Raw genomic sequence first — 22577 nt, 5'->3', positions numbered from 1 at the left:
ACTGTTCAACAAGAAAAGACACTGAAGGACATCATGCATGCAAAAGCATGCATAAATGAGGAAACAGAACCTTTTCCCCAACTTTCAGGAGCTAAACATCCCATGGATGATAAATGATATTCGTGCCTTCATTCTTAAGAAGTCATGTTGTGCGTTTTTTGCTAAATTATTGTGCTTGTCTTGCATTATTAAAGATCAGAAACAGACTTTGGCTGTTTCTCAATATGCGTTCTTCAGCGGTCTTGCGTCCTCGTGTTCTCGTGAAACATCATCATCAGCTGCCTAAGTTCAGTTCCAATACTCAAGACTGCAAGTACTGAGGACGCGTGAAACTTCCCGGATGTGTTCTTGATATCGAGGACGCACTGATGCAGACTTGAGCACCGAACAAGCTCTGGAAGTCCCAGAAGTCATTGCGACTGGAGGTGGGAAGCGCAGCATTTTATCTAGATTTATTGTTAAAGGTCAGAGATATCACTTATTTACCTCAGGAGTTTCCCTAAACGAAACGGTGAAAGTAAACATTACCATGGACATCTTAAAAAAGGAATAAACACATTAAGGGTGTTTGTTTGCTAAAATTCGTATTAAAATCTGTTTTATTTATATTGTGCAGAGTATATTTATAATGTTTTTATGCAAAGTATATATTTTGAAGAGGGGGGAAACAATAAGTCGTTGTATGAAGGCTGTAATGTTTAAATAATTTACTATTTAAAACGCGTGAAGGTCACGTGACCATGAGGAAGAACGCAGCATCCCATTTCTCAAAGGACGCATGCTCTGCCCTCGCGGTCTCCTGAGTTCGTTCTTCCGAGGACACCTGGCAAGACCGCTCTCCACAAGAACGCAAGTCCGTTCTCTGTGTTCTTGGAATTGAGAAACAGCCATTATCACACATAAATCAGGAAACTGGTCAAAAGCAGACAAAAGAGTTGCATTAAAACACCAAGCAAAAATGAGAATCACTCTTGTCTACTCTTGATCCAGTTGACCTTCATTTAACACCATGTCATGAAACCAGGTGTAAACACAAAACATCAGGACTCCAAACAACTCCCATTTCAACTCTCACTCACTCAGACACACACACTCTCTCACACACACTTGTACACTTGTACAGCTATCTTTTCATGAACTTCCCATAAACTGTAAAAAAAAAAAAAAGTTGACTCAGCTTAAAACTGAAAGACAAATTGCTGAACAGCTTTTTTATTATTTTCTTTTCTTTCTTTTTTTTGTCGACTCAACTTTTAACCCAAGTACTGCACTTGACTTCATTTGACTCTATTGTGAATCATTTTCTTTATGGGGACCAAAAAAGTCCCCACATATTTAGAATGTACTGGTATTGCTATATTTGTGGCGACATTTGGTTCCCACTATGTAAGGAATACAAGTACACACACATACACCCACCCACACACACGCACAGTGGACTAAATGACTCATTCTGCTGCATACACCAATAGGCCCGATGGTAATGTAATCCAGCAATGAGTCATTGACTTTCCTGGTAATACAATGCAGGTCATCACTTAATAGTTCTTGAAATATGACAACTCCAAGAGCATCCTCTTTAATGATTAAACCTTGCTAAGTTATTGGTTATATTAGTAACGGCAAAGCACAGCATGAGCAGAGCGGTGGCTGCAAGTATAAACACATCATTACAATCCATAGACACTACAGAGCTGAAGTGTGATTCTAATAATTCAAGTGTAAAAACAAGCCTGAACCAAATTTCCAAAAATTTGAGACAAAACTGCACAACTTTAAATTAGTACTTTTTATATTCAGAATTATATATGACAATTGAAGGTGATACGATGGCTCAGTGGTTTGCACTGTCGCCTGATAGGAAGAAGGTCGCTGGTTTGAGTCCCGGCTGGGCCAGTTGGCATTTCTGTGTGGAGTTTGCATCTTCGTTTGTGTGTGTTTCCTCCGGGTGCTCCACTTTTCCCCACAGTCCAAAGACATGCGTAAAGGTGAATTGGGTAAGCTAAACTGTCATAGTGTAGTCCAGGGGTGCTCAACCCTGTTCCTGAAGATCGACCTTCCTGCAGATTTCAGTTGCAACCGGTATCAAACACACCTGCCTGTAATTATCATTTGCTGTTCAGGTCCTATAGGTTCAGGCGTGTTTGATCAGGGTTGGAGCTGAAATTTGCAAGAAGGTCGATCTCCGGGAACAGGGTTGAGCAGCCCTGGTGTATTGTGTGTGAATGAGTGTGTCACTCAATACTGGGTTGCAGCTTGAAGAGCATCCGCTGCGTGAAACATATGCTGAAATAGTTGGCAGTTCATTCCTCTGTGGTGACCTCTGAAATGGAGATTGAGCTGAAGGAAAATGAATCAATGACAAGATAACATCTAGTAAGGGAAGTTTAATTAATTTTGAGAGGAGCACACGCTCATGATTGACCCAGCTGGCCCACATGTACATCATAATCCTCCAATCAAAGGATCCCAATTCACTATATATATCCTCATTTTCTTTCTATAACTATCTTCCTTGCTGGGCCATTTGGTATTTCTGAGGAGAGTTTGCATGGTCTCCTTGTGTTCGCGTGGGTTTCCCTTGGGTTCCCCGGTTGCTTCCCACCATGCAAATATGCTCTATATTATAGACAAAATAAGCTTGTCTCTTTTCCTAACTGTGTTACTCTCAGGAAGTTCACCTTAGCCTCAGCAGCGGGGGAGTTTTGAGATCAACCTGAGCTCAATCTCCCCTCGCCCAGCGAAAGGGAGCCCGAGAATCCCTTGAGCTCAGGGCTCTCTCCTGGGACAGCGTGCCGAACAAGCCGTTTATAAATCATGAGCTAAGTGTGAACTTTTGAATTTGAACTTAAGGTCTCAACTTGTAAAATCAGATATTTATGAGATATTAGGTTAGAACAGTGAGAAGTCGGAAAAATTTCTAATAATTCAGAATTGTTAAATAAAAAATCTTAATGCCAAAACAAAAGTTAGTAGTGTGAGATATAACAACTAAATTTCATAATTTTAAATAATAATAATATAAACAAACTGTTGTAGAATTGGGTATATGCACACAGCCATCCAAACTCATTGCTTTTGGTAAACTATCTTATCATATTAAAATTTCCACGTTTAAGTCTGATTTCTTAAAAAAATAAAATAAATAAAAAATCAGTCATCTTCACTGCCTGATAGATATACAATATGTAGTGGGTCTCAGACCAGACAAGAAGCACTGGATTAAATTCCATTTCCCCTGCCATGCCTTTAAAATATGGAAATTTATTCTGATGGCAGCGCGAGCAGTTACACATCTTTCATCTCGTTTACGCTTGAACAACTATAGATGAATGCTTAAGTCTATTTAACTGCATGTATTGTAATTGCATTCCACTTTCATTTCACGAAATTAAAAATAGCCATATTAAGCTTTCACGAGAAGTTTTTTATTGGCTGATAAACACTAGCTGAGCATACAGGCCATAGCAAATAAACTCGGAATTCTAAAATAAAAGTCAGAATTGTGAGAATTGTCAGATATAAAGTCAGAATTCTATTTTCAAATTTTTAAAAAAAGAAAACAGAAAAAAAAATCGTGTAGAATTGTAAATAAACTCAAAGTTCTAAAATACAAGACAAAAAGTGACGCAGTAGGTAGACCTGTCGCATCACAGCAAGAAGGTCGCTGGGTCGCTGGTTTGAACCTCGGCTCAGTTGGCGTTTCTGTGTGGAGTTTGCATGTTCTCCCTGCCTTCGTGTGGGTTTCCTCCGGTTGCTCCGGTTTCCCCCACAGTCCAAAGACATTCGGTACAGTTGAATTGGGTAGGCTAAATTGTCCGTAGTTGCAGATGGAAGGGGATCTGCTGCGTAAAACCTTGCTGGATAAGTTGGCGGTTCATTCCACTGTGGCGACCCCGGATTGGTAAGGGGACTAAGCCGACAAGAAAATAAATGAATGAAAATTCATTAATATAAGGAAAAAAAGAACTGTAAATAAACCATACCTGTCAACATTGGGATGTGAAAATAAAAGATATTCCCACCATAAAATCCCCCCCAAAATTCCCAAATTACTAATTACGTTCATCTGGATTTCCTTGTAAATAAACAACCAGTAATATGTTTTATTATTTTCATTTACAAAATAAATAAAAAATTAGTCTACATTAGCAGCAAATTAATTAGCAAACAGTTTAGCTTATTGAAATGAATAGCTACTACAAAGAAATGGAATCAAGTTATCAAATCTCATTAATCTTTTCTTCACTGTAAAACTTACACATTCTGATTAAAGAGCAACGAATAAATCTTTCACTTATTTAGATTTTTCAATTGATTACATTAAATAACAAAGGTGTCACTTTAAAAATGCACACATCTAACATTATAATGAAAGCATTCAATCGCTTTATTAATTTTTATGCTCATTTAGGACAAAATTAGTTGTGTTTGAAAAAAAACCCACCAAGATCGACATCTTTAGATGATAGCGAGATAGAATGGTAAAATACGGGAGAATCCCAGGAAAAGGAGGGTTGACAGGTATGAGGTTAACTCAGAGTTCTAAAATAAAAGTCAGAATTGTGAGATATAAAATCAGAATCCCAAAACTAAGATATAAAATCAGAAATAAAAAAGCTGAATAATTGTAAATAAACTATGTTAAACTATGTATTATATCTAAACTATGTATTTCTAAAATAAAAGTAAAAATAAAAGAATTATAAGATGTAAAATAGTTGTTGAATTGTAAATTATATTCTAAAACAAGTCAGAGATAAAATAAAGATAAAAGTCAGAATTGTGAGTCATATTTCATGAATAAAGTCAAAATTGTGTAATAAAAACTCCCATAATAGAAATAACTTTTATAAGAAATCACACAGTATATCGAAAAATCTAAAACACTTCCTCTGCCCTTCAGCAATGATCAGGTGTGAAAAATATACAACATAAGGCCATTTTCAGAGATTCAATACAGTAAACCGGAATCTTGAACAACTGTTGTTGGTTATGATTTTATGAACTATGCAAAAATTTGCTCGGGCAAATCCAGACATAAAGCAAACAGATGTGAGCACAAGGACATTAGTGTTATTAATAGTGTACAGTTGTGTGTCTGCTGTCTGACCCTTATCTTCATGCTGTTTTTATAGCAGGATAACACAGAAACCAAAGCTAAGGTCATCGCTCTCTTGGTGAGGAGTTCCTCGGAAACTGCCATGCTGAAGGACGCCAGATGCACGTACACTACTCCAGCTTAATATGTTTGTATGTTTTCCATCGGTCTTTTAGCATGAAACTGCTTGAAAGGAAAGATTTCACATTTTGTTACGTTTTTCAGTAATGCTAAACTATTAATTAGGGGGTAACGTTAGGGGGCCCATGTAAATATTTGAACAAAGCAAATAGGATAAATAAATAAATAATCCATCAACTAATATTATTTTTATTGAGGTGAATAAACACACACAATAGTACATATATTAGTTAAAAAAATGTGAAATCAATCTAACAATTAAACAATAATTGATAACGAAATAGGATTAAATCAGATTAAATAAATATATTTAACTTTAAACAGGTTAAATTAAATGTTAAAATGAAAAGTTAAATAAATGTAACTTTAAACATATAATATTTAGATATTTTGAATAAATATGGATTAAAATACACACTAAAGTTACATTTTAAAAAGTGACACTAAAACTAGATGTGAAAAAGAGTGTGTACTAAAATGTAACAAAACGTATAGCAACTAAATATTTCACAGTTAACATTATTGCAGTAATAATATTATTATTATTATTGTACAAAAAATAATTGTATTATGAATTATTTTATTTTGTTGTCACATTTGGGGAACCAAAAGTCTGATAATTTTGTGATTAAATATTTGTCCACTGATCTGTGCTATAAATGCAATATGATTCAAATGATTTCAATCATTTTTGTGATAAAAATCACTGTATTTTGCATATATCCTGCTCAAATACAGCGTAGGAAGGGAGGTGAGGCACCACCGAGCTGTGTCTTGCGTCAGATTGCACAATGAGTAGGGTCTGTCTGCAGACTGCAAAACAGGGTCGTAACATGAAGTGGCCTTAGGGGCTTAGTAACTAAAAGTATGTTAGAGGTGTAACTTGAAGTTATGGAGACATTCCAAAACTATGTTGTTGGCAAGATGGCGCTGTATATCAGTTATTAACGTCTACACCTACACTGTAAAACCCAATAGTTAACTTTATCAAATGAAATGAATGTAGTTAACTCAAAATTTACTGAAAGTTTATTCTACTCATTTGAAAAGAGTCGTTTTGAACTCAGTGTTGAAGGTGATGAGTTAATTTAATACCTCATTACTTCAACTTAAATGGAGTAAGTTCACAGTATTCATATAGATTAGTTTTTGAACTTAGATGGTTTGTTGCAATCAGTCTCCTCAAACGGTTTGAGTTACCTTAACTTTTTGGGTATTGCAGATACTCTACAGCTAAGTCCAACCATCACAGTTATTAACGTCTACACCTTCCCTGACCCTAAACCCAGTCATCATAGTTATTAACGTCTACACCTTCCCTGACCCTAAACCCAGTCATCATAGTTATTAACGTCTACACCTTCCCTGACCCTAAACCCAGTCATCACAGTTATTAACGTCTACACCTTCCCTGACCCTAAACCCAGTCATCATAGTTATTAACGTCTACACCTTCCCTGACCCTAAACCCAGTCATCACAGTTATTAACGTCTACACCTTCCCTGACCCTAACTCCAGTCATCATAGTTATTAACGTCTACACCTTCCCTGACCCTAAACCCAGTCATCATAGTTATTAACGTCTACACCTTCCCTGACCCTAAATCCAGTCATCACAGTTATTAACGTCTACATCCTTCCCTGACCCTAAACCCAGTCATCATAGTTATTAACGTCTACACCTTCCCTGACCCTAAACCCAGTCATCATAGTTATTAAAGTCTACACCTTCCCTGACCCTAAACCCAGTCATCATAGTTATTAACGTCTACACCTTCCCTGACCCTAAACCCAGTCATCATAGTTATTAAAGTCTACACCTTCCCTGACCCTAAACCCAGTCATCATAGTTATTAACGTCTACACCTTCCCTGACCCTAACTCCAGTCATCACAGTTATTAACGTCTACACCTTCCCTGACCCTAAATCCAGTCATCACAGTTATTAACGTCTACACCTTCCCTGACCCTAAACCCAGTCATCATAGTTATTAACGTCTACACCTTCCCTGACCCTAAACCCAGTCATCATAGTTATTAACGTCTACACCTTCCCTGACCCTAACTCCAGTCATCACAGTTATTAACGTCTACACCTTCCCTGACCCTAAATCCAGTCATCACAGTTATTAACGTCTACACCTTCCCTGACCCTAAATCCAGTCATCACAGTTATTAACGTCTACACCTTCCCTGACCCTAACTCCAGTCATCATAGTTATTAACGTCTACACCTTCCCTGACCCTAAACCCAGTCATCATAGTTATTAACGTCTACACCTTCCCTGACCCTAAACCCAGTCATCATAGTTATTAACGTCTACACCTTCCCTGACCCTAAACCCAGTCATCATAGTTATTAACGTCTACACCTTCCCTGACCCTAAACCCAGTCATCATAGTTATTAACGTCTACACCTTCCCTGACCCTAAACCCAGTCATCATAGTTATTAACGTCTACACCTTCCCTGACCCTAAACCCAGTCATCATAGTTATTAACGTCTACACCTTCCCTGACCCTAAACCCAGTCATCACAGTTATTAACGTCTACATCCTTCCCTGACCCTAAATCCAGTCATCACTGTTATTAACGTCTACACCTTCCCTGACCCTAAACCCAGTCATCATAGTTATTAACATCTACACCTTCCCTGACCCTAAACCCAGTCATCATAGTTATTAACGTCTACACCTTCCCTGACCCTAAACCCAGTCATCATAGTTATTAACGTCTACACCTTCCCTGACCCCAAACCCAGTCATCATAGTTATTAACGTCTACACCTTCCCTGACCCTAAACCCAGTCATCATAGTTATTAACGTCTACACCTTCCCTGACCCTAAACCCAGTCATCACAGTTATTAACGTCTACACCTTCCCTGACCCTAAACCCAGTCATCACAGTTATTAACGTCTACACCTTCCCTGACCCTAAATCCAACCATCACAGTTATTAACGTCTACACCTTCCCTGACCCTAAACCCAGTCATCATAGTTATTAACGTCTACACCTTCCCTGACCCTAAACCCAGTCATCATAGTTATTAACGTCTACACCTTCCCTGACCCTAAACCCAGTCATCACAGTTATTAACGTCTACACCTTCCCTGACCCTAAACCCAACCATCACAGTTATTAACGTCTACACCTTCCCTGACCCTAAATCCAGTCATCACAGTTATTAACGTCTACACCTTCCCTGACCCTAAATCCAGTCATCACAGTTATTAACGTCTACACCTTCCCTGACCCTAAATCCAGTCATCACAGTTATTAACGTCTACACCTTCCCTGACCCTAAACCCAGTCATCATAGTTATTAACGTCTACACCTTCCCTGACCCTAAACCCAGTCATCATAGTTATTAACGTCTACACCTTCCCTGACCCTAAACCCAGTCATCATAGTTATTAACGTCTACACCTTCCCTGACCCTAAATCCAGTCATCACAGTTATTAACGTCTACACCTTCCCTGACCCTAAACCCAGTCATCACAGTTATTAACGTCTACACCTTCCCTGACCCTAAACCCAGTCATCATAGTTATTAACGTCTACACCTTCCTCAACCCAAAACTTCATTGTTATTAATATCTACACTTTCCTCAAACCTTAAACTTAACTATCACAGTTATTAAAGGGCATCAAACTCCATTGCCTGTGATCCGTTGTTCCTGCTGCTAGTAAGTGCTCAAAAAATTACACACCATGCCTTTAAAGGGTCACGAAACACCAAAACACATTTTTTGAGCTGTTGACAGTCATGAATGTGTCTCACACACTGCTAAAAACACTATTAGGACACATATATTTCACAAAAAACTGAAAATTTGTTGTTTTTGCATTATTTCGAGCAAATTCGTACTTCCGGTTTAAAACAAACTTTTGATGCTGCGACACGGCCATGAGATCTTAGAATGTATTCCAGCGTGTAGACTGTACATCTGTACCTGGGAGTTCCTTATTACGTCTCTGAGTGTGCTGCGTTCATTCATGAGTAAGACTTGGTTCAAACCAATCAGCGCGCTGTATTTTGTATGTTGTGCACACGACGCGCGACAGAAATACGTGTCTAAGGAACATTGTTTAGCCAAGAGCTTTTCTCATCTGGTGAATTCCGGATTTGCAGCTCGTCTCTTTTTAATAAAGACATGGATCCAGTTTGTGTTGTTTGTCCTGTCTCTACAGATTTGGTAAGTGAGCGACTAGTGGTCTTTGTTCAGAGGCAAGTTAGTTTGTATCGTCAGCAGTACTCTTTCAGTGTTTAAAGACGGACGTTAGTCAAGTGATTTCTAAGTTAATAAAGTTTACCGTACGTTAACATCACTACAATATTATGGACTGAAAAATCAGCTCTAAATGCTGCCCTCCCGAGTGTAAATGTGTTAGCAACATAATCAAACTTACCGCATTTTGTGACAAGAACAACACACACGGCTTTGAGACGTTACCTACCGAGTGGATCTAAATTACAGAGAAATGCGGAGGGTTTTCTTTCTCTCATTCGCCGTGCGTTATCAAACAATGCATTAAACATACAAGCTTACAGCAGTTTCTCAAATCAAATATCTCGTTTGTCACGAGGGGCATGAATGAAATTCAAGAATGAAAGAGAAAACCGCAGTTAACTGCAGCCACTATTTAATAATTTGAATTACTGATGTCCATGTACACACAATCACTGTCTTTTTCCTTTGTGTCTGTGTGTTTGTTTTGCCTGTGTGAAAATCAGCGCGTGCCCAAACCAACACTCCCATTTTTATGCACATTTTTTACGGACCATGCCTTTTCCCCTCCTCTGACACCCCCCTAAACAGCGCTGGACACGCCCACTTTCCTGACTTTTTCCAAAGTAGAAGTGTGAAAAACACCCTGCTGAAATTAGGGGGTTTCATGTCCTTTTAATGAAACAATGTGATGCCTTTGTCACAAAAAGATGGCTTAAACATTTGAAGCTGTTTGAGAAAATGTATTTAAAAAAAAAAATAGTTCAGTGTAATATAATGTGTATATAGCACATTTTATTGTGTTTGGGTATACACCCAAAGCACTTCACGGTCATTAGCCCGCACTAGCCTAGGGGGTCTCTCCAAACAACAAGAAGTCTGCAGCATCCACCTGGATGATGTGACAACAGCCACAGGACAACAGCGCCAATGTGCACACCACATACCAGCTATTAGAGCAGGGGTCACCAACCTTTATGAAACTGAGAGCTACTTCTTGGTTACCGATTAATGTGGAGGGCTACCAGTTTGATAAACACTTCTCAAATAACAAATTTGCTCAATTTACTTTGAATCATACTTTATGTTTTTTGGTAATAATTAATGATATTCATCCATGTGAAGACACTGATCATGTTAATGATTCTCACAAAAGTTATTAACAATGATTTAACAGGGTAGGAAATACCCTGTATTTAATGTATCAGTGTGCAACACTTTATTTTTATATATCTCTGTAAATATCTAAATTTTTTAATGATTACTTCTATATTAGATGAAGCTTACTGGTAAGTGGTGCTATGGTGAGCTATTTTAAGAACAGGCCAGCGGGCAACACATGTGATCCTCGCGGGCTACCTGTGATTTTTAATGACCACAGAGCGTCAGGAACTCAGTTTAACATCTCATCCAAAAATGGTGCTCACTGACAATATAGTGTCCGCTTTACTACACTGGGGCATTAGGACTCACAAAGACCACAGTTTGAGCATCTCTCTAACACCACTTCCAACAGCGACCTAGTTTTCCAATGTGGTCTCCCATCGGGGTACTAACAAGCCTCAGCCCTGCTTAGCTTCAGTAACCAGTCTTGGGCTGCAGGGTGATAAAGTCTCTCAGAATGTGATTAAAGTTTTCTTCATGGAAAACACGATTCATTCATTCATTTTCTTTTTGGCTTAGTCCCTTTATTAATCTGGGGTCGCCACAGTGGAATGAACCGCTAACTTGTTCAGCACATGCTTTGCTAAGTGGATGCCCTTCCAACTGCAACCCATCTCTGGGAAACATCCATACACTCTCACATTCACACTCATACACTATGGACAATTTAGCTTACCTAATTCAACTGTACCGCATGTCTTTGGACTTTGGGGGAAACCACGCAAATGCAGGGTGAACGTGCAAACTCCACCAGCAACCTTCTTTCTGTGAGGCGACAGCCCAACCTACTGCGCGAAAACACGATTTGATAGTTAATTTATTAAGATTAGAAACTGATTTTTATTTTTTTATTTTATTTTTTTTTTTACAAATGTTTAACTTTTTTAGACTCTACCTTTTCCATCTAATTTAAATCAGTTACACTACCGGTCAAAAGTTTGGGGTCAGTTTTTTTTCATGTTTTTTTAAACAAAATTATTCTGTTCATCAAAGCGGCATTCATTAAATGTAAAAGAAATGTTAAATATTTATTTACTACTTATTGTATATAGTTTCAAATGAAATTAATTACTGAAATCATTGCTGCTTTTATTACTATTTACATTAATAATAATAATAATAATAATAATAATAATAATAATAATAAAAACCGTAATACTAATGATTAATATTAGTGATTTCTGAAGGATCATGTGACTGAAGACTGGAGCAATGAAGCTGAAAATTCATCTTTAAAATCACTGAAATAAATTATTCAATTAAATTATAAACAGTTTTTATTTTATAGTGCAATAACATTTCACAATTTTACTGTATACACACACACACACACACACACATATATATATATATATATATATATATATATATATATATATATATATATATATATATATATATATATATATATATATATGCATGTTGCAGTTTTAGCCAAAAAAAGATACATTTGCGCCACCTTGTGGAAAATGGTTGCACTTCCAGTTTGGGAAAAAATTCGTTCAAAAGTGAAACGATCTGAAATTCATTTTAAATATTTGATTTAATTTATAGAGTTATTATATTTAGGCTATAGATTGAATAAAATATACGTTCGGATGGGCTTACATTTGTTTTATCCAATATAAACCTTTTGTATATCGTCACAATATCTCCAATATCTGTGATGAAAGCTCCAGAAATATTCAACATATATGTAACATTGCTGTGGAAAACTTACTAAGTATATTTTTTATTCAGTGAGGTGATTAACGCATGCCATCTCGTACTCAGATTTGAACTCAAGTTACTCCCATAATTCACGCAAAAGCTTTTTGGCGCGTAGTAAAACAATGGCCATTAGTGAATTGTCCGCACTATAAGCAATAAGCAGTGCGAATTCAAGTATCTCACTTCTTTTTTTCTTTTTATTTGTTATTTTCTATCCGCTGGTCTCCCTTTAGCTCCATGTGTTTAAATCACGTGAACGTAACTTCCGGTAGGCTGGTGAGTTGTGTTGTGATTAAAGCTAGCGTTCGCTTGTCGGTTTCATTTTTTAGTCCTTCTTGTAAAATGCCTTCGATAGGCTCCGGGACGACGTGTGCAGTTCGTGGTTGTCACTACAACCGGAAAAAACTAAACGTGTGGTTAAAGCAGGAGTGTTATGATCACAAACCGCTCACGAAGTCGGACTGCTCCTGTCCGCAATGGTATTATTTCTATCGGCTTCCCACTGACGAGGAGGACCGGAGGATTTGGCTCAGAAACCTGTACCTGAAAAGGCCACCAAAGGCCCTGTACGTCTGCTCGTTTCACTTTGTTGACAAGAAGCCGACAGAGAAAAATCCCTATCCGACACTGTGGCTCGGTCACCGCATTCCCCCGGAGAAGAAGCGCCGTGTTATAAAGAAAGAAACCACCGACGTTGGGATTAAAGGTGTGCTTCACGTTTATGCTGATTTAACGGTCAGATATTACCATGACCATAAGTAGCCCGTTTTTCTTTTACCCAGTAGGAATCTCCGTATTGAGCTGTACAAAACACCCACCATGTCTCTCACTGAAACGGTATATTCATCATTTCCAAATGCCACATGATGCTTATTGTGGGAGAAACTACAGTAAACAAACAGAAAAGTGATTAAAAAAAATGGTTTAAATGAGGTGACATCATTCATCCATTAAATATTAAAAGGAAACTTATTAGATTTAAAGGCATAGTTCACCTAAAACAGGGGTGTCAAGCTCAATTCCTGGAGGGCCGAAGCCCTGCACAGTTTAGTTCCAACCCTGCTCCAACACACTTACCTGTAGGTTTCAAACAAGCCTGAAGGACTCAATTAGTTTGATCAGGTGTGTTTAATTAGGGTTGGAACTAAACTGTGCAGAGCTGCGGCCCTTTTGGAACTGAGTTTGACACCTGTGACCTAAAAGTAAAAAATGTACTTGCCCTCAAGTGGTTTCAAATGATTTCTTTATTGTGTTGAACACGAAATAAAACATAATAAAAAAAATCGAGAAACTGTAATCATTGCTTTTCATAAAATGTAAAAATAACACTAGAAGTTAGGGTGCACAATATTTTATTTTTCTGTGATAAATGATCATGTTTTCGCTTTAAATGTAGATATTTTGAAACAAGACAAAAATTATGTAAGTTTTTTATTTTTTGCCTAAATCATATAAATTCCATATAAACACAGTGATTTAAATACAATTCTTTATCTCCTGGGGGCTGTGCAAGCTTAGAGAAAAAGCCAGGCTTATTTTCATGAGTCAGGTTTTTTAATGGCGGATTCGGTTTCTTAAATCAAATTTATAATAGTTTAAACTCAGTTACTATGGCAACTAATGCTGGTAAACTAGTCTGGTCTTGGGCAGGCTAACTCTCTGGATAAGTCAAGTTCAAGCTTAATCAAAGTAATGTTAATATTCACCTGCTGTGATTTGATGCCATTTTTTTTCACTTAACCTCTTAATAATGATTAAAACTTTATAGTCACTTAATAGTAAATATACATCATCAAACATGTTTCATCATCAAACATCATGAAACGCAGTTTCACTAGGTGAGTTGAATAACTGTTTGAAAATATTCTATAATTTTAGACTGATTGGGATGATTCTGTCGAGCAGTACATAGAATATAAGAAACAATTGACAAGCTTAGATAAATTTAATAAAGAAAAAGATAACTAATTACATAAACGGTGCTCTGTTGTTTTTGAGTTAAAATCTATTCAGGTATAGAGTAATTGAATAATCAGATATAAAATAATACTGCATAGTCTTTGTTTTATTAACCAGTTAAACTCTGCGGACCCGGTGCCAGGTTTGTGACATCATCAACATTCGATTTAAGATTTAAAGGGCTAGGATTGCACCAGACCCCCGTAAGTGGTTTCGTTTGAAAGTTTAGAATCTATATTTTATGCACACATGCATCACTTTGGTTTTTATACTACTGTAAAAAAGTTATTTACACTTAATTACACAGTATTTGGATACCCGAGCTGGGCATTGAACATTGGTTCATTTTCATATGGTTCATATATGACACATGTACAAGTTATAGCTCAAATGAAAGCTCTTGCCGGTGCTCATATAGTTCTAGCATTCTTTTTACTGAATTATATTCACATATCAAACAGTTGTCGAATGAATCATGGTGTTTCCATGGAGCAGAAGTGAAAACAATACATTTATGATTAATAAGCAGCCCCATATAGCACAGACAGCTGTCATCTCTTAGTTTATGCTGTGCCCGTCAGGGCCATTCTCCTCTGTTTTTGAGGTGATGTGCATTATTAATCTTTTTATAAGTCTGATGTGGTCCAAACACTGTTAATTATGTTTGATCAAACAAAAGAATAGTGAAATATGAAAACAATGATCAGTTCCTGTGGCTTGAATAGCACCTCTCATCAGTTGTTGGAATACATTAACTTTTGCGTAGATCATGGTAGAGACATTTTTCTTTTTTCCTATGATTACAGAAATGTGCAGGAACCACCAAAATTAATTAAAGCACACTAGACCACACAGAACCTAAAAGGTACACTTTCAAATTTTAGTTTAAAAAAAAAAAAAAAAAAGCCCCTCTTTTTTTTTTAGGTGTTTATTATAACACAGACAACATATACAGTTATTTGAAACACTTTCAATAGTGTTTTATGACAATTCAAAGGGTTTTCTTCAAAATGATATCAAGTTTTTGCATTTACAACTCTGCATGTGGATTTGGAAAGCTTTTAAATTTGGGTAGGCAAAATCTAGGCAGAAATCCCTGGTTAACAATTCAATATAATTCATCATTATTCACTTTTCAGAGTTACAAACAGTACAATTTCTTATGCCTGAATGCTTTTAAAACCCTCACACAGTCACAGGCCTTAAAAACACTTGCAAAATTCTTATAATCCAGACTCAACATTACGTATATTCACGATGCGACTTTAGCGAACTTGTGGTATCGATACTGAAACGATATATTGTGCAACCCTACTTGAATTATATATACAGTTGAAGTCAGAATTATTAGACCCCCTGTTTATTTTTTCCCCAATTTCTGTTTAAGGGTGAGAAGATTTTTTTTCAACACATTTATAAACACAATAGTTTTAATAACTTATTTCTAATAACTGATTTATTTTATCTTTGTCATGATGACAGTAAATAATATTTGACTAGATATTTTTCAAGACACTTCTATACAGCTTAAAGTGACATTCAAGGCTTAACTAGGATAATTAGGTTAACTAGGCAGGTTAGGGTAATTAGGCAAGTTATTGTATAACAAGTTTGTTCTGTTGACTATTGAAAAAAAAATGTATCACTTAAAGGGGCTAATAATTTTGACCTTAAAATGTTATTTAAAAAATTAAAGACTAATTAAAAAAAAATAAAAACTGCTTCTATTCCAGCCGAAATAAAAGAAATAATTAAAAATTAAAAAAGTATGTATTTGTGTATATAAATGCACAGTACAAATTTAAATACAAGCTTTTATTTATTTTTGAAATAATTTTTGCATATAGATTATAAATGAAATCTCCATCTATAAATTGTGCTTCTATTTCTTACAAATATCTGCCTATTTTTTTTTTGCAGATGAGCCTGAAGACATAGCTATTGACACTTTCACACAGACTGATGCTGAAACCCCAGATGGAGCAATACCACAAAACAGTGCGCTTTGATGAAGTTCAGCATCAATGAAGTAGAGTTTGTTTTTAAACTGTGTCAGTGTCTGTTTCAGTGCCTCTTGAGGAGCTCCTTCATTTTCAGATTCTTTAAGGACGCTCAAGAAACAAACCACAGCTTGGTGTGTGGATTGATGTAATGGTTGAATGCGAAAGCATCACTATGACCAAACCACTGGCATTTCAGTACAGAGCACATAGTCTGTTCAGAGAGGGCTCTTTAACCATATTCTGGATTACAGAAGTATAAATGTGATGTGCAGAAAGGAGAATACTAAAGACTAACTCTCTCTGGCATATTATTATATTGCCAGTAACTGGTTCAGTTCCCAGTTTGCTTTTCAGAACTCCCCGAGTTATTTCTGACGTTGATTCTACAATATGCTGGAAACATTGTTCAGAGATTTTGCTCCATATTGGAATGACTGAATCATACAGTTGCTGCAGATTTGACGTGTGAATCTCCTGTTCCTGGCACGTCCTAAAAAAGCTCTACTGGATTCTGATGAACTTGAAGGACTGTGCGCTTTTTCTGCTGTAGCTCATCTGCTTTAAGGTATTATGATGTGCTGTGTTCGCATCAATCTTCTGCAGACCTCTGTTGAAAAAGTGATTATTGTTGTGTGTGAAGATCACAGCTGATCAGTAGTTTCTGAAATACTCAGAACAGCCCATCTGACAACTTCAACCTCAAAGTGAACAGTCTATTTTCCATGTGAAGCCATTAAGATTCATTTCCGAATAAAGCTTCCAATGAGTCAAAGAGAACAAAATCATTGCTTCTTGATGAACTGGTGCCAAATATCAAAAAGAAAAAAATGCAATTTGCCGTAGTTCTTATGTAATAATTTATTTGCGCCTTTGAAGAATCTCAGTGAACGCACTGTGGCTTTTTGAGGTGTGAGATGGTTTTTGGGGAGGCAGATACTCAAGACACTTCTGGATGTAATAATACTGAAACGTATTGATGATAGACTTTTGCTGAGGGGATTATAGAATGACAGAAAACATAATTTCATTTATTGTGCAATGTGGTAGGCTGGTTTGACCCTTCACACCTGTTTTTGTTATTACATGATCTAAAAATGTATGCGCATGTTGGCCTTTTTCTGCAAGTTTTCAGAATGTGCATAAAATTTGGTGGGTGGAAAGAAAACTACGTGAATCATTTGGTACTCTCTGTTTGAACTTCAGCAGATTGTCTCGACAATGTCTAAATGTCACCAAGTGATTGGTTGATTATTTATTTGCATTAATGAACAGGTGTACTCAATAAAGAAACCAACAAGTGAATAATGCATGTAATCGACATTTATTGTAAAGAAAATGAGATGCATTTAGTGAATGATGTCAAATGCCTGCTTTTTCAAGAAGGGTATAAACCAGGGGTCTCAAACTCAATTTACCTGGGGGCCGCAGGAGGCAAAGTCTGGTTGAGGCTGGGCCGCATAAGGGATTTCACAAAAAAAAAGTCCTAAAATGTCATTATTAACAGTTCAAATTATTTCTTCTGAACATGAAGTGTCCTGAACATTAATAGAACATTGAGTGAAGATTATGAACAGTTCTTCTGAACATGGCATCTTTTGCCTACTTCTTGCTGCCAGAGACTTGACAGCGCTTCTTCTCACAAATCTGAACCACATTTGGGTTTAGAGCGGAAGCAGTTGAGACCCTCAGTATGGCTTGAAGATGATCATCATTAAGTCTAGACCTGTACTTTGACTTATTGAAGTCCTAGGGAAAAAAGTGGGGGAACTCACTCAAAACTTCCATTCCCTCACCTAAAAAAAAGGCGTATATATGTATAAATAAAACACCCCCACCCCACTCCAGTCACATCAGTCTGTACCAGTCTGTATCTACCTATAATATCAACACAATCTCACGGCAATTCGTAACTTTTTCATTTAGTGGCTAATTCGTATGAATTCGTACGATCTAATTCGTACAATTTAGTACGATTTGCTTATCCCCCAATGACGACAACGCGCATTGAGTGACAAGCGCGCTGTGTATGGATAGAATCAGCGGAGCGGGGAGCGCTCTCTCTCCCCGCTCCGCTGATTCTGTCAGAGTACAGCGGTCGGCGCGGGCCACAAAATATTGCACTGAGGGCCGCAAATGGCCTGCGGGCCGCGAGTTTGAGACCCCTGGTATAAACGGAGCCAGAGCCAGATCCAGGTGGGTGGGACTTGAGCTTCAAGTAGGCTGTACAATCCTGGAGTTTTCATAGATTTTTTTTTTTTATGTTGTGTACATCACATGGAGTCCAACCTCCTGTGTTTTATTGATATCTACACTTACCACAACCCTAAATCCAATCTCACAGTAACCTGTTGTGTTTTATTAACATCTACACCTATACCCCATCCTCACAGTAACCTGTTGTGTTTTATTAACATCTACACCTATACCCCAATCTCACAGTAACCTGTTGTGTTTTATTAATGTCTACACCTATACCCCAATCTCACAGTAACCTGTTGTGTTTTATTAATGTCTACACCTATACCCCATCCTCACAGTAACCTGTTGTGTTTTATTAACATCTACACCTATACCCCAACCTCACAGTAACCTGTTGTGTTTTATTAACGTCTACACCTATACCCCAACCTCACAGTAACCTGTTGTGTTTTATTAACGTCTACACCTATACCCCAAACTCACAGTAACCTGTTGTGCTTTATTATCGTCTACATTTGTACCCCAACCCCAAACCCAACCTTACAGCATTCTGTTGTTTTAGTAACGTCTACACCTATACCCCAACCTTAAATCCAACCTCACAATAACCTGTTGTGTTTTATTAACGTCTACACCTATACCCCAACCTTAAATCCAACCTCACAGTAACATGTTGTGCTTTATAAACGTATACACCTATACCCCAAACCCAACCTCACAGTAACCTTTTGTGTTTTATTAATGTCTACACCTATACCCCAAACTCACAGTAACCTGTTGTGCTTTATTAATGTCTACACCTATACCCCAACCCTAAGCCCATCATCACAGTAACCTGTTGTGTTTTTTAATGTCTACACCTATACCCCAAACTCACAGTAGTCTGTTGTGTTTTATTAACATCTACACCTATTCACCTTATTCTCAGCTGTCGAGCGGGCGCTGACATTTGAATCTTTTTGTCTCGCGACTTCCGGTCACATTCACTTCCATTCATTTTTTGACGTTAACAACTGCTTGTTACGCTGCTTGATGTTGCAATTTAATATTTTCTTATTATATTATGCCACTTGGTCTGTGTAGTCATGCAAACATTTGTTTGTTGAGCAAGTAGTTTGGCCATTTTCTGCCGTTTATTATTCCTAGTCATTTCTCCCATAGGCGACTGAATCGGAAGTTCTAAGACAATTGCGAAAACAGGCGCACTTCCGCATTTCAGAATAAGGTCAATACCCCGACATTAAAACCAACTTCACAGTAACCTGTTGTGCTTTTATGACTTCTAGGCTGGATTACTGTAATGCTCTGTTTGCTGGCTGCCCAGCAACCTCTATTAGTAAACTTCAGCTAGTACAAAATGCAGCTGCCAGAGTTCTTACCAGGTCTAGAAAATATGATAATTTCACCCCAATTTTATCCTCCTTACACTCGCTGCCTGTTAGGTTCCGTATTAAATTAAAATATTGCTTCTTGCCTATACATCTTTAAATAATCAAGCTCCTGTTTATCTAACCAACCTTCTGTCTCGCTACAATCCAACCCGCTTTTTAAGATCTCAAAACTCTGGGATTCGCGTAGTACCTAGAAAAGCAAAGTCAAGTAAAGGAGGTTGAGCCTTCTCATTTATGGCTCCCAAACTCTGGAATAGCCCTCCTGATAATGTCAAAGGCTCAGACACACTCTCGCAGTTCAAAACTAGATTAAAACCCCATCTTTTTAGCAAAGCATACACTCAGTGCATCACTTAGGTATGAATGTGAATCCACTCAGGATTTTTGCATCTCGTTTATATACACTATTAACAGCAGCTACGCAAATTATTCTATATTTGCCCCTGGGGATACTCATCCCGAGGCTCTCAGACTACAGTAACCTGTTGTGTTTTATAACATGTTAAAAATATATTTTCCTCAAACTCAAACTTTTTTTTTTTAGGAGATAACCGGTTAGTAATTAAGTTTTTATTTTCAATTTTTAGAACAGTCCAAAGTTGTGGTTTAGAAAGATGTTTACATTTTTAATGTTGAAATTGGTCAAAAAATACACTCACCAGCCACTTTATTAGGTATACCTTACTAGTACCGGGTTGAACCCCCTTTTGCCTTCAGAACTGCCTTAATCCTTCGTGGCAGATTCATCAAGGTACTGAAAATATTCCTGAGTGATTTGGGTCCATATTGACATGATAGCATCACGCAGTTGTTGCAGATTTGTCGGCTGCACAAACCTTGATGAAAATCTCCCTTTCCACCACATCCCAAAGGTGCTCTATTGGATTGAGATCTGAAGACTGTAGAGGCCATTAGAGTGCAGTGAACTCATTGTCATGTTCAAGAAACCAGTCTGAGATGATTTGCTCTTTATTACATGGCACATTATCCTGTTGGAAGTAGCCATCAGAAGATGGGTACACTGGGGTCATAAAGAGATGGACATGGTCAGCAACAATACTAGGATGCAGGTAGGATGCGGCAATAGCCCCTTTCACACAGTGATACCGGTAAATATCCGGAAAATTTCCGGAACGACTTTACCGGTGTGTTAAAAAAAGCGCTGTTCACACAGGCGAGGACGTTACGGAAATTTTCCGGAAAAAAGCATTCACACGTCCATTCCAAAATACAAGTAAATTCTGACATCATTCACCACAAATGAGCTTTAAACGGCTGCGCTTGTATTTGTAAACACTTGACTAAATTACAAACTCTGTGGATGATCAATATTGTGAACAACTTTCGCAGGATCACTTTCGCATGTCGAGATGTTCATAATATGTGCGTGTGCTGGCGCTCATAGGCGCACGCAAAGCTTGAAGGTAAACAAACAACGGCTTATCATAAGCATCTCATCGATGATTATTTACACAGTTGGCATTAAGAAGAACATATAAACGTGATCTGACTAACTTCTAGCAGCTGAATGTGTCTGGAAAAATATTCAAAGGCTTTTATCCTCACAAACCGCGCGGACGTAAATGCGTCTGACTGTTGTGATTGGCTAAAGCAGACGTCTCACGTCAGCACGTTCTAGACGTGCACGCGCTTATTACGGGAATCTTCCTTCTGCATTCACACAGCGCAGCATTCCGGCAAATTGCCGGTAATGTTACAACTTCTCTTTCCGGAAAATAGCCAGAACAAATTTACCGGTATTTTCAAAAAGGACCTGTTCACACATACAACCTTTCCGGAAAATTGCTGGCAATTTTCCGGAAAGGTCTGTATGTGTGAAAGTGGCTAATGACATGATGCTCAATTGATACAAAAGATAATATCCCCCATACCATTACACCACCAGCAGCCTGAACCGTAGATACAAGGCAGGATCATGCTATTATGATGGTGATGCCAAATTCTGACCCTACCATCCGAATAGCGCAGCAGAAATTTCAACTCATCAGATCAAGCCATGTTTTTCCAATCTACTATTTTCCCATTTTGGTGAGCCTATGTGAATTGTAGCCTCAGTTTCCTTTTATTAGCTGACAGGAGTGGCTCCCGGTGTGGTCTTCTGCTGCTGTAGCCCATCCGCCTCAAGGTCCTGCCTCGTGTTGTGTGTTCAAAGATGCTCTTCTGCATACCTCGGTTGTAACGAGTGGTTAATTGAGTTACTGTTGCCTTTCTATCAGCACTCAACGATCGCAGATTTGCTCATGTAGCAGAAGGGGCGGAGCTATTGGGTGCACATGTTAGATAACTTTATTTATTGTGGATTGTGAAAGCAAAATTCTCCTACGAGAGTGATTATAGCGCCTCCAGATGGTGAATGCGGCTATACTCACGGCAGGTAATATTTGATAATTCGGCTGTTTATTTAACTGATTTGGCAACCGTCAAACGTCATCAGGGAAACGGTTTGAATTTCCGATGAGCTGCGTCCCAAATCGCATACTTATGCACTATTCTACGCCATTTTGTAGTATAAATAGTGTAAGTAGTGCGTTCACACTGAAAACTCTAAAAATAATGAGTGCACTTTAATTACCCGGATGATGCACTCATTCAGCCGCTAAAATGAAGTGTGTAATGATGGACACTTCACGCACTCAACGACCGCAGGTTTGC

The 22577-nt window shown here is 37.8% G+C and overlaps 1 long non-coding RNA gene and 1 other non-coding gene across 2 annotated transcripts; one reads left to right on the top strand and one right to left on the bottom strand.

Moving 5' to 3' along the window:
* The first annotated feature begins 12610 nt into the window (after positions 1-12610).
* si:ch211-113p18.3 lies at positions 12611-17619 on the top strand. The gene is made up of 2 exons (XR_015509038.1): positions 12611-13058; positions 16232-17619. It is a non-coding gene; the product is annotated as a si:ch211-113p18.3 (transcript).
* LOC147840498 (uncharacterized) lies at positions 17619-21124 on the bottom strand. The gene is made up of 3 exons (XR_015509047.1): positions 19747-21124; positions 18986-19430; positions 17619-18757 (listed from the first exon to the last, which is right to left on the bottom strand). It is a non-coding gene; the product is annotated as an uncharacterized LOC147840498 (long non-coding RNA).
* Between the last annotated feature and the right edge of the window lie 1453 nt (positions 21125-22577).

Source organism: Danio rerio, chromosome 15 (assembly GCF_052040795.2).
Source record: "Danio rerio strain M-AB ecotype USA chromosome 15, GRCz13ab, whole genome shotgun sequence".
Lineage (NCBI taxonomy): Eukaryota > Metazoa > Chordata > Actinopteri > Cypriniformes > Danionidae > Danio > Danio rerio.
The sequence above is the reverse complement of the archived record's forward strand: the minus strand, read 5'-3'. Positions and strand labels throughout refer to the sequence as shown.